Genomic DNA, 13757 nt, shown 5'->3' with positions numbered 1-13757 from the left:
CTGACCTCTCTATTGTTTATTTGCTATCTGGAAATAAGACTCTGTCCATATAATTTTCAATCATCTATAATAGACTTTGAACATAAAAGAACACTGAATAAACATTTATTGTTATTCTGTACTGAGATGATATAAGTCATGACGTAGTAAGAATTACTTATTTCAGGGAGATCAGGGACGGCGGCTTGCTTGGAGGAGAACACAAGGCTGAAAGAGTGGCTTGAGTGCACCAGGCCAGGAGGAGTGCAGTGTTGGCTGAGGAGCAGGGATTGCTCAAACAAAGGCTCTGAGGTGGGGATGAAAATAGTGTAGTCAAGAAATCAAAAGAGAGCTGGGCAGATGCCTCAGTTGGTAAAGCACTTCCGTGTGAGCATGAGAAGCCGGCTTTGGTCTTCAGAGCCTCACACAGACAAAACAAGTGAAAGGCCTGGCACAGTAGCCTGCACTTATAATTGCAGGGCTAGAAAGGAGCTGGGCAGATCCCTGGGGCTTGCTGGCCATCCAGCCCAGCCTAGCCAAGTTGTAAGCCAATGAGCGATGGTTTCATAGAAAAAATGAAGACTGATGCTCAGCTCCTGAAATAATACAGAACAACTGAGGACACTCCGTATCAACTTCAGACCTCCACACATCCATGCAAGCACACACACACACACACACACACACACACACACACACACACACACGCCATGAGAGTAGGAGTGACAAAGTGCATCTACATGACAGAACATAGAGAAAGGTGCTAGGGTTTTTATTCTACAATAAAACACCATGACCAAAAACAATGCGGGGAAGAAAGGGTTGATTTTGCCATTACTTCCAGGTTGCTCTCCATTGCTGAGAGAAGTCAGGGGCAGGAAGCTGGAAGCAGGGACCTACTCAGAGACTATGGAGTAAAGTTACTCACTGGCTTGCTCCTCATGAACTGATCAGCCTTTCTTGTATACCCAGGGTCAAGTAGCCCAGTAGTGGCACTGTCCACATGAGCTGTGCCCTCCCCTCCCCCCACATATACATTGATCATCCATCGATTAAAAAAAAAAGGATCACTGTCCTGCCTGCAGGCCAACCAGGTGGGGGCATTTTCTCATCTGAGGTCCCTTCATCTCTAATGACTCTACTTGTATCAAGGTGACATGAAATTAGCAACCATGGCCCTGAATGAAGCTGGATCCAAGGAGGCGGCCAGACTCCTTCATGATTTGTGTCTTTATTCCTAGATTGTGAGAGGACTTTAACTGGGGGGGGGGGGGGGGGAGAGGGAACTAGGGGGAGAAACCTACTCATTTTTCCTTACAAAAATTAAGGCTCTGAGATGATTTATTAAGTCTCTTCTTTAAGCCACACAATAACATGAGGCAAGATTTCTGGAAATATTAAGCAAAGTCAGTTTCAATGGCAGAGGTTCGAGCCGCTGAGGGTTTTCCTCCAGTGCTGAGGAGTCAAACCCCAGGCTCATGCTCACCTTACCACTGAGAGCTGGATCCCAGGCCCGGAGCTTTATGTCCAGACTAAGTTCACCACTCCTTCCTTTTCTTCTAAAAAACAAACAAGCAAACAAAATACCCACTTATGGAAAACTTTCCCTTACCGTGAAAGAACGAAGTCTGAGCTACTGTTCTGCCCATGCAAGAATGTTAACTCAAGTGTCAGCATAACGCTTCTAGGCTTGCAAGCATTTCCCGCTGTTCCTTGCAGGGTAGACTAGTGGTCAAGGCCGATGGCTGGCTGCATCCCGAATTCAGATCTTTCCAACTGACCAGAGGTGGTCTGAGGAGTAACTATTCCTTGGGACCCTAACATGCATGTCACGAATCATCAGTTAACCTGGTTTTATTTGGGAGTGAGGGCTAGCACTGGTACATATGGTACTTTGGAGGCTCTGTGTTCACTGACAGAAGACTCTGTGGGTTGAAGACTCAAAGATACCCTTTGTGAAGACCTGAAGACCCCAGCTCCTTCTCCTAGGGGTGGCCCAGGCCATCTCTAGCACTGAGCCTCTACATTTCAGCAAGCTGTCTTTCCAGTAAGGAGTTCAGCAGGTACAGGGGCTAGGAGAGCACAGATGCCCTGTGCATATCCAGGGCCCTGCACAGCTTGACCCCTGCTGTGTCAGCTGCCTCAGGTGACAGCAAAAACAAACAAACAAACAAAGAACTACATCTATGGCAATTTTCTCCTTAAAATTAAAAAAATAATAATAATAAGAGGGCCAGAGGCCATGGAGATGGTTCCATGGAGAAGATGCTTGCTATGTGAACAGGAGTGGGGTTTAGAGCCCCCCAGTAGCCGTGTAAAAGCTGAGCAGGCAATATATCATGCTTATCCCAGAATTTGGGAAGCAGAGACAGGGGATCCCTGGTAATGCTGGCTAAAACTAGCCCGAGTGGTGAGCTTCTGGTTAAGAGGAGATGCTCCTCCCCCACCTCAATCAATATACGCAAGAACAACTGAGGACACTCCGTATCAACTTCAGACCTCCACACACATGTGCACACATACACGTGTACACACACGTGCGCACACACGTGCACACACATGTGTACACACACATGTGTACATACACACATGTGTACACACACATCCATGCAAGCACACATACACATACATACCACCCACATACACACATACAAATACAAAGAAGAGGAAAGGAGTAGTGGAGAGGCTTGCTGGAGCACCAAGGAAGTAGTAACTTGGCAGATAAATGAAAACCTCAGGCTTGGGGAGTGAGGGAGCAACTATTTAAAGCATTCTTTAAACTATTTAAAGAATAAGTATTTGTGGATTTATCTAGTCAGGTCTATCTGAGAAAATGGGGTGAGAATCTAATATAGACATCACTAATCATTAATTTACCTATTTTCTTTATAGTGACTGTTCCTTACAAGTGACTGTGTGTCCCATAATTATTGGCTCTACAGACACAGGGGTGGGGCTGGGGCCGCAAAGTTTTTGGTGTCTCTGGCTCTGCCAGCTTGAAAACAGTCTAGTTACAGATCCTGAGGTGAGTGTGCCAAGGCAGCAACTTGTCAAATACACCTAAAAGTCCCTCAAAGCCTGACCCTCCCTGGAGGGCTATTATCTCCACTTCCACCTCAGTTGTGTTCTTCACTGGGCTGCCCACTGCAGGCATCTGAGTTGTTTTTTCTTTTACCTTCTTTGCCCACTATTGCAAGCCTGGGAATTCATTTACTGTGTGCATCCCCAGGCAGCTAAATCACCTGCAAATGTGCCTCGCATTTTAGGAGCACCCTGGCAACAGTTCCCCGGAGACCCAACAATTAGATGCCTAATGGCCCCCCACCACAGAATGATGACAGTAATCAGGGAAAAGGGGGAACTGCCAAGCAGCATTCTCAGTGGGGAGGCAGCCTATGGAGACAAAACCGCTTAGAAATAGCTCCACGTGTCTGCCTCTGACCCAGGGAAGGCAGAGGTTGGCAGCTGGGAGGAAGGATAATTTGAGGAAACCATGAGAGAGTTATGTTAGGACTTGCTTTCCCAATAGCCCACACTAGGTTTGAAAAGACAGGCATGTATTTTAGGTAGCTTACCAATGCCTTTCTGCCTCTGGCCTTCAGCCTTCACCTCCTGGAACACGGCCTTACCTACCTCAAAGTGTCACAGGGTGAACTCAAGCATCTCCTTATCTTGTTGGCTCCAAAGTAAGCATTATTAAATAGCAATTGCGTGCATGCCAGAGACCCCCCAAACCATAATTTCATCAGATTCTTCCTAGCTTGGGTACTGTTTCATTATCACATTGTCAGTGGGAAAGTTAAGCTCAAAGAGTGTCTGTGAGTTGCCAGTGCCAGCTAGTAAAGACCCTGATGTCAGCTCCTTTATTCATCTGCAGATACTGGCAGAGCATCTACTGAGTGACTAGAGGTGAGGCTGGGCTGGAGAACACACACACACACACACACACACACACACACACACACACACACACACTCAAAGCAATCAGTATACGGGAGAGCAATGTGATTAAAGAGGATCGGGGCACTGTGCCTATTCCAAATAGATGGAATCCAATAATGCTTCTCTTAGGAATAGGCATAAATATTTAGTACTTATGCTAATAAGGGACAGAAGTAGTTAGCCAGGCCTTGGAGTCTAGAAAACAATACTGTCCTGGGCAGAGGAAATCCCAAGCGTAAATGCCAGGAGGTGGGAGAGAGTAAAGTCTCCCTAGGCAAGAGTTTTTCCCCAAAGCAGACCCTGAACAAGAATTCACATGACCATGTATCCTAGTTTGCTTTCTGTTTCTATGATAAGGCACTCTGACCAAAAGCAACTGAGAGGATATTGAAGTTTATTTTGTTTGTACTTCCGGGTCACGGTTTACGACTAAAGGAAGTCAGGGCAGACACTGAAGCAAGAACCATGGATGAATACTGCTTACTGGTTGGTCACTGACTTGCTCTCAGATAGCATCCTTATATAGCCCAAGCCCACCTGCCTAGGGATTGGTGACGCCTCCAGTGGGCTGAGTCCTTCCACATCAATCGTAAATTAAGATAACCTCTCACAGAGATGGCCTAAGGCCAGTCCTATTGAGGCAATTGTTCGACTGAGATCACTCTAGACTGTGTTCACATTGACAACAAAAATTAGCCAGGAGAATTGATTATTTGGGAAGTGATTCCTAGAAGCATGATACTGGGAAAAGAAGACAGAGGAGAGGGAAGGAAATCGATGTTAATATGCAGGTAATCTGCCACTGTGCATACCTGGAGCTCTGCTCCCTTGGCCACCTGCCACTGTGCACACCTGGAACTCTGCTCCCTTGGCCACCTGCCACTGTGTACACCTGGAACTCTGTTCCCTTGGCCACCTGGGCAAAATTGGCCACCTTGGCAAATCTAGGAAGCTGTTCACAAAGATGGAGTATTCCCTCACCAACTTTAACCTGATGTTACAGCACTACTCCCAGGATTGCTAACTCCCCAACCCTGCCCTGCATGAGTCCTGCAATGCTGAGAAAACGCTCAGGCAAAAACCACCGGTGCTACATGCACGAAGCCTGCAGAATGCACTGAACACTAACAGAGAGAGAGAGAGAGAGAGAGAGAGAGAGAGAGGGGGGGGGAAGAGAGAGAGCGCACAAGGCCAGGGCTCTGACGTCATCCGCCAGCCAGTAGAGCAAGGCTGGACCCTGAGGTCAAGAACCCTCCCTTAAAGCTTGTTGTCTTAGCATTCTAAATTCTAAATGTGCCCCCCCCCAAAAAAAGGTAGAAAGTGATCTTGGGGTGAGGCAGGAGTACCAAAAGATGTTTGTGGACCATCTGATGTGCTGTATGTTTTTTTTTCTTCCTCACTTAACAATAATAACCAAATATGATGATGGCTTGCTATGAACTTCAAAGTTCACTTGCGTTTGGACTCACATGATAGAGACTTTGGGGCAGAATTTCTTGCCAAACATTAATCAAACTGTTTTTAAGGACTCAATGAATGATTAGTTTATGATTTTTCAAGCCAACACAAATGCCTTTGTCAACTAATTCTGGCAAAACCTTCCCCCGCTCTAAGGGTTAGAGTGCATCTGGTATGCACAGCTCTGAGTCCTGATCCAAAGCTGTAAATGCTTAAAGAGTTGAGAGTTCACTTGAGACCTCGTGAGCTAAGGAGAACTAAACTAAATTCATTTTTTATGCTTTATTATTTTTTTCTTCTCTTTCTTCTATTATCCGAACATTTGGAGCAAAACGTTCCTCTCCATGCCAAAAGTAAGGCAGAAAATTTCCGTAGACTTGTCATTTGGAACCATAAAAAGTACTTAACTGCGCATTATCTCAGCTGCTCAAGAGGACACACAGAGGTGAGGGTCTCAGTCCTGATGGTAGACTGGCAGCTTCTGGCTTTGGCTAGGCTGCCCTTCCTGTGAATGGTGATATTTTCCTTATCCTGCCCGAGACTTTGCATGTCTGTAGTTTTCCCCAGGTCGGCCGGCTTAAGGATGCTCAGAGCACCATGAAGCTTTGCATGTTACAGGACTCTCTCAGAGCATCTGCCCCAGCTTTCAAGAAGACACACACCCCAGGCAGATTTGGAAATCTAATTTACTATTTATTAATACCTATTAAGTGACAGGTACCGTGGGAAACATTAGGGATAAGAAAAGCACAGGACATGTTTTCAGCTGGCGTATGATTTGTGTTGGCTACACAGCATCCGTTTCTGCCCTTGGGTATCTCTTCCAAATCCCCATGCCAACGCTGTGAGCTCACTCCAAGAGCAGACTTAGGAGGAGGGTGAGAAGCGGAGAGAGTGACTGAGGCAGAGACTATTATTTCTTCATTAAGTGTGCCTCTTAATTACCCACAATGTGGCAAATGATCTCTGTGTCTTACTCTTTTACTCTTGAAGAGCTTGGGGTTGCAAAGGAAAACTGCTTTAAAACCTTGAAACTGTAGGTGCACACCACGACTCTCTTTTTGACATCCTCAGACATCTTGTACCCCAATAGACATTCTGAATGCGGCGGCTGTACCTCATCCTCAGGGAAGAATTTTTGTTTGTTCACTTGTTTGTCTCTTTATTTAGCCAGTGTCCCATGTCACCCTAGCTGGCCTCGAACTCATATGTAGTTGAGGTTAGCCTTGAACTCCTTGTCCTTGGGCTTCTGGCTTCCGAGGGACGGGATTTCGGGTGTTCATCACCATACCATGGCAGTTTTACATTATGCCATCATCCCTTCTGCTGACAGTCTGGGAAAGGGCTTAGGGGCTAAAGTGCCTGCAGCGCTGGCATGAAGAACTGGGTTTGGGGTCCCCCGCCCACTGCATAAGAAGTCACATGACCATAGTCTCTGTGCTGGGGAGGCAGAGACGGCAGTTCCTCGAGGCTTGCTGAGTAGCCTAGCTGAGGTTACTGAGAGACTTGTCTCGAAACTACATGGAGAGAGCAGTTGAAGGAGGCCCCTGGCATCAACCGACATACAGGGGAGTAGGCGTGGGAGTTGGAGGATGGACTGCAAAGATATCTCCAGCATCACAGAACACGGCCCATGGAATCAAAAGCAGCAAATGTGCTTCATTGTTTTACTTTGTTCTATGTCTATGGGTGTTTCACCTGCATGCAAGTCTGTGCACCACATGTGTGGGCCTGGTGCCAGCAGAGGCCAGAAGAAGGCATTAGGTCCTCTGGACTGGAGTCACAGATGGTTATGAGCTGCCATGTGGGTGCTTAGAATTGAACCCAGGTCCTTTGCTAGAGGAGTCAGTGATGTTCAGCCCCTCAAACACATTTTTTTAAAAAAGTCACCTACCTATGGGAATAATTTTATTTCTCTGGAAAAAAGTTTCCTCAAATCATAGTTTAAGATATGAGGACATAGGCAGGCATGGTGGCACATGCCTTTAATCCCAGCACTTGGGAGGCAGAGGCAGGTGGATCTTTATGAGTTCAAGGCCAGCCTGGTTGACAAAGGGAGTCCAGGATAGGCAAGGCTACACCACAGAGAAACCCTGTCTCTAACCTTCCCCCCCAGACAAACAAACAAACAAACCCAAAAAAACAAACCAAAACAAAAAAAGCAGACATATGGATCGGGAAGAGGATCAGCGAACAGGCTGGACCAGCATGCAGGCCAGAGACACCTAGGGACCTGTTCCATGGAATAGATACCGGAAGGTTCACTCTTGTTTGCCATTAACCTTTTTTCCCTTTTGTGTTAGCTAGTTGGGTTGCATAATAAAGTTTAATTGTTAAGAAACAAACAAACAAACAAAAAGATATGAGGACATATACTGTGAGATCAGTAGAGACACCCGTCCCCTGCCTTCCCACCTCTGCTCCAGGCAGCATCTCATCCAGGATAGCTGCATGCCTGAGTTTTTAAAACCAATCTTTATGAACTGGGCTGCTTCCAGGAAAGAGAGAGAGATTGCACTTGCACTCTCTGCTCGTCGTGTGCTATGTATACACTGCATGGAGACAAGTCATTCACTGGCTTTAACAGAGACAGAGTTGTCCCAAACAGTGGTGTCTGCCTGATGGCTTTCCTGTCACCTTCCTGCTGGAGAGTGCCCTTGTACTTGGCATTTTACAAAGAGCTCAATTTTCTCACTCCTTCTGAAGGCCTTGCTTTTACACGGGACAAGTGAACAAAGAAAGGCTCCAAGAAGTCAAGGTCAGGGTTCATCTGGATCATCTGTCACTCAAAAGTAGGCCTGTTGGAGGGCAAACTTAGGCCACTCCTTACTGTGAAAAACCAGCAGTCACAACAAGCGGGAAATGTCAAGAGAGGGCTGGGGACATGGGTTAGAAGTCACCAAGCAAGCCTGGCAACCTGAGTTTAGTCTCCAGGTAGAGACTGTGGAAGGAGAGGACCAATTCAGGAAGCTGCCTTCTGACCTCCGCCTATGTGTAATGGCTTCTCGGTAGCACCTACACACACACACACACACACACACACACACACACACACACACACAAATATGATAAGAAATTTAAAAATACTTTATCCAGCACTTAATCACCAAGGAAAAGTCATGTTCATGTCACACGTAAAAGAATAAGTATGCTGGGCGTGGTAGTGCACGCCTGTCACCCAGTGTTCAGGAGGCAGGAGGGCTTCTATGAGTTTGCACGTGTGTACACATTTTGTGAGCATGCCATGGCGTATGTAGTAGTAAGTTTCAGCTTGGCCGGGACTGCATGGACCAATTCTGTCTTCAAGCAAACAAATTAAACAAAAACAGCAAAAAGAAGAAGGAAGAAGAAGAAGGAGAAGAAGAAGAAGGAGAAGGAGAAGGAGAAGGAGAAGGAGAAGGAGAAGGAGGAGAAGGAGCAGAAGAAGAAGAAGAAGAAGAAGAAGAAGAAGAAGAAGAAGAAGAAGAAGAAGAAGAAGAAGAAGAAATAAGTAAAAGGGGGAAAATGTAACAGTCACCCGACTTGTTTCTTGGGCCTGTCAAAGTGAGTGTCCGTCACTTTCAAATGCACAATCCATCCGTTTGCACCTTATTTCTTTACCTTGGAATATTTTTTAACAGCATCATTTTTAGCTTTTGAGACATTCTGATCCAGGGCATATTTACTGAGGGTTTAACCACCATCTTGAAGAGTTTTATATATACCACAGGACTCCGTAGTACACAATGTACACGGAGGAAGAGATAATGTTCCTGTTTCTACTCATAGTTCTTGTAGCCTGATCGCTATGCGGTGACTTAATTAGCGCTATCAGTACTTCATACATAAGTAAATAAAATTCCCTGCACTGATATTGCAAATACTAAACCTTAAAAAAAAAAAGTACACTCTCTGAAGAGACCGAGACAAGAAAATTGTATTTTACATTTAATAATAATATTCTTGGAGAATTATGTCACTAGAAGACTTAGCAAAACCAAAAGATTTTATTCCTGAAGCAAAAGTGTATTCCCTAATGAATGCTTAACAAAAATTTTATGAGCATCATAAAATTTGATTTCTTATGGCACAGCATTTAAGTATACCAAACTTATGAGTGGAAAGGAACCCATGGCCCAGTTTCTCGCCCTCCTTTCCTTGTTTCCTTCACTCATTTTACATTCCACTTGAGTGTGCGTGCGTGTATGCATGTGTGCATGTGTGTTGCGTGTGTGTGTGTGTCTGTCTGTCCATGTTTGCACATGTGCACACATTTTGTGAGCATGCCATGGTGTATATGCACATGTGGAGTCAGGGGACAACCCGAGGGCGTTGGTTCTCTCTCTCTGTCGTGTGGGTCTGGCTGGCTGGAGCCCAGGTCTCCAAGCTTGGCAATCGTCTTTACCCACTGAGCCATCTCACCGCTTCCTCCTCTGCATTTCTGACGTTTTGAAAGGATGGGAAGGAAATGGCAGGTTTTTCTTAGACCGACGAGAACATTTAAAGCTTTTTGTTTCAAGCCTTCGTTTTAACTTTCTGGCTCTTGGTGCACATGGCCCTAACTGTGAAGACACTGACCGACAAGCAGAACAGTGTAAATTCATGCTGGCATACTTGGGACTTCACAGTAGAGGCCAGAGAACCAACTCAGTGAGTAAAGTATCTGTGGCAGAAGCAGAGAGACCTGTGTGCAGATGTCTGCATCCACGCAAACTCCTGGCACATCAGTGATGCCTCTATAACTCCAGTGAGGGAGAAAAAGGCAGCAGGACCCAAGGGGCCTCCCCGCCTAGTCTACCTAGAGGAGCAAGCCCTCGGTTTAGAGAGAGAGGCCTTGTCTCAAAAGTGAGGTGGAAAATGATAGAGGAAAACACCGACATCAGTCTCTGGCTTCCACAGAGATTGGCAAGTGTATCCCCCACACCCAAACACATATGTGCACACACATTTTTTTAAGTGCCTTGATTTATGAAATACAACAACAACAACAACAAAAACCATAAGTAGCCTGAGGTGACCTGTGAAAATTGTTAACTTCTCCCTCAACCAGAAAACCCTATGAAATCATGAAAACCAAGAGTTCAAATCTATGCGTTCACTTTAAGAACACCTAGGAAGCTACCCAGGCCCATCAAGGGTCTGTCTATGGGGAAAGCCAACCAAGCATCTGAAAGATGTCACCTTAAAGAAGCAATGTGTGGATGGGAGAGTGGCTCAGCAGCCAAGAGCCAGTATTGCTCTTCTAGAGGCCACAAGTGGAGAGAAAGCTCAGTGGTTAAAGAGTGCTTACCGCTCCGGCCGAGGACCAGAGTTCAGTTCCTAGCACCCAGGGCCAGTGACTCACAACTGCCTGTAACTCCAGCTCCAGAGAGTGTGACACCTTTGTGGGCACCTTCACAGACACAGAGCATACGCACGATTAAAAGTTAAATAAATAATTTTAAAAAATAAGAGCAATGTGTGCCATCCTAGCAGCACAAGCCTGAGAATAGGTAAATGTCCCCAGGCTCAGCAGCGCAAGATTCAAGGTGTCCAAATGAATGCGATATATAAGGCTGAACTTGCTGAAATGTGCACAGGATCTGAGAAGTGAAGGAGCTGGCTGCAGATTCATCTCCATGTGAACAAAATGCCCATGTGCCCTGCCACACTTAAAGAGCTCAGAGCCCCGGCTGTCCTGCACCTCAGCGCCCCCTGGAGGTGAGACAAGGAACAAATTGTGCCTGCACCAGAAGAGGAGGTTGCATAGGAGAGAGATATTCCAGAAGAAACTGAGGGAGCAAAGACTTACACGTGGGAATGAGTGCAAAGAAAAGTACAAGACAAAACTAAGTGTGGTGCTCACCAAATAGATCCTTTAAAAAGGGATGATGGGCGGCCTTAGAGGTGGCTCAGGCGTTAAGAGCTTGCACTACTCTTATGGTGGACTAAGTTGGTTTCCTAGTACCTACACTCCCAACCACTTGCCGCCACTCCAGCTCCAGGGGATTCGAAGCCCTCTTCCAGAGTCCCCAGGCACTGGCACTCATACCTGTAGCAGATTCCCCTACACACACACACACACACACACACACACACACACACACACACAAATAAATAAATCTTTTAAAAGCAAGTGAGCGCTGTGACTGCTGTACTCTGGCAACCAAAACCCTTAAGAAGAGCTTTCTCCTATTCTATCTCGAGTCTTAGGTAATCAGCAACCCCACAGCTCCTCAGTGCTATCTGGTCCTCCCTGTTGACCCCCTAGCATTTGTGAAAGTCGTCTTTAAAACGCCTCCAGACTAGAGATTTCTAAAAAAGGAGCCCAAAGAAACCCTATCACTCGAGGCCACATACAAAAGAACATGACTTCCTAGTTCCAGGATTTTCCCTTCCTCCTCTGGCCAGAATTCCTTCCAAGGCTGGTTATGAGCCAGGCAGTCTGGGCTCCACACATAGAAGAATGTCACTGGGAACGGATTTTTAAAAGGCACATCTTGCCTGCCTGCCTCCCTCCCTCATCCTCAGCAACAATAATAAAAACCCAAGGTCGATAGATTTCTGTGACATGGTGCAAGGATCCTTAGAAGCTGGGTTCCTGCAGGCTTGGCAGTGGCTTTTCCTGGTTAAGTGGCCCTGTGCGCCTGCCATGCGCTGGGGGCCCTGTGCTGGGCGTGGGGACACAGTATTGGGTAAGGCACTTCTCACCCCTGGAGAACCCCCTGGGTGTGTGGTGGGGAACTCCCAACCAAAGCAGGGAATGATTCTCTTAACAGCCTGATACAGAAGAAAACAAAACCAAACCAAACCCCCAAACCACCTAAGGAAGCCAGGGAGTGCAGCTCGCTCTGTCTGGAGGGGATGAACACCCCCCCAAAGAGGCGCTTTTAAGACCTTAGGTACAACGTTTTCCTTCACCTCAGTCCTCTAAAACTTTTCTCATAGTGCTGATCCACTGCCTCCCACCACTGACCGTATATTAAGTTTGTTCTGTGCTTTCCCAGAGGACCTTGGCTTCTGGACTTACCTCAGGGAAACTTCTACCCAGCCCGGGGTGGATTTGTGGAGTGCACAGCTAGAGCGCACAGTCCTCGGATTGCGGATTGCAAGCGGCTGCAGAGCTGGGGAACCTGGAAGTGACTCCAGGCGGGGAAGCCTCTGGCCTCTGGGGTCTTGGGGCAGTAGTTCCCACGCCCCTGGCTCCAGCAAATGAATGCTGCTCTCTCCGCCCTGGTAGCCCCCAGGGCCCAGTGAACGGTTCAAACCTTGGGAGGTGACAGAAGTGTAAGTGGTGGTGGGGGGGTGATCTTGGCGGCTGGCACTACCCCGCCCTCTTCTCTGCAATGTGGACCGCCCCCGCCCTTACGTCCCCCCCACACACACCCCCGGGCTGCAGACCCTGGGGGAAAGTGGAGGGCGGGGAAGTTGGGGCGTGCTTTGGGCTTGCCTTCACTCTGAGAGCTGGAGTGGAGCGCACTAAAACAATCTACTGCTAACCTCTGTCCTGGAGGCTTTGCCTTTGCTACTGAGATTTCGTGGGGGCGGGGAGGGGGTGGGGGGAATGGGTTAAGAGATACCCAAGCAGTTTTGAATGGCAGGGACGTCCTTCTCCACGTTGGACAAGCACTAAGTAATTGAGTCTTGAAAACAGTCACCCAGTTCTCTCTTTTCATTCATCCATCCCTGTGTGTCCCACAGATACATGACCACCTGCTATGCACCTTGACTAGGTGCCCCCCTTCCCCCACCATCCCCTCCCCTCCCGGCCACAAAACCATCAACATTGCAACATCTGCTGGCTGCCAGAGACAAACTGGGAAACTTGGAATGTGAAAGGCAGTTGCTAGGTGGGAAACGCAGAACAGGCAATTCTAGCTCAGGTTTAGAGGCTAGGAGAGACATCTAATTTCCAAATGAATTCTAAAGATTGTGCTAGAGAAACAGGGTCCCAGATACATGAACACATGGAAGGACAAAAGGGGCTCCACGCCCGCTTCAGGAAAACCAGAACTTTGCTTCCAAGAACTTGCTATGTGGTCATCTTAGGCGGGACAAAAAGGTAAGTTTGTGTGGTGGAGGGGAACAAGGCTGAAACAGGCACCCTAATTCCAGCATGTTCCATTCACGTCAGCACAAAGAGGGGGAGTGCATGATCTAAGTGGTTTGCCAGGGAGAATAACTTAAGACTCAGCCAGACTGCTCACCAGCTGTAACTTAGGCCACACCTCAACCTCACTTTTTTTTGTTTGTTTGGGTGGGTGGTTTTGTTTTGTGTTTTTTGTTTGTTTTTCCGAGACAGTGTCTCTGTGTAACAGCCCTGGCTGTCCTGGACTACCTTTGTAGACCAGGCTGGCCTCAAACTTACAGAGATCCACCTGCCTCTGCCTCCCGAGTGCTCGGATTATAGGTGTGCACCA

At 47.1% G+C, this 13757-nt stretch overlaps 1 protein-coding gene across 2 annotated transcripts in view; it reads right to left on the bottom strand.

The window, feature by feature from the left end:
• The window catches only part of COL6A6 (collagen type VI alpha 6 chain), a 136783-nt gene extending 124175 nt beyond the window's left edge, over positions 1–12608 (bottom strand). For both annotated transcript variants that reach the window (XM_084751672.1, XM_084751671.1), the window contains exon 1: positions 12368–12608. The gene's annotated coding sequence lies outside the window, so the exon portion shown is untranslated. The remainder of the gene's footprint in view (positions 1–12367) is intronic.
• Positions 12609–13757: the final 1149 nt, after the last annotated feature.

Source organism: Acomys minous (assembly GCF_964271855.1).
Source record: "Acomys minous genome assembly, chromosome: 13".
Lineage (NCBI taxonomy): Eukaryota > Metazoa > Chordata > Mammalia > Rodentia > Muridae > Acomys > Acomys minous.
The sequence above is the reverse complement of the archived record's forward strand: the minus strand, read 5'-3'. Positions and strand labels throughout refer to the sequence as shown.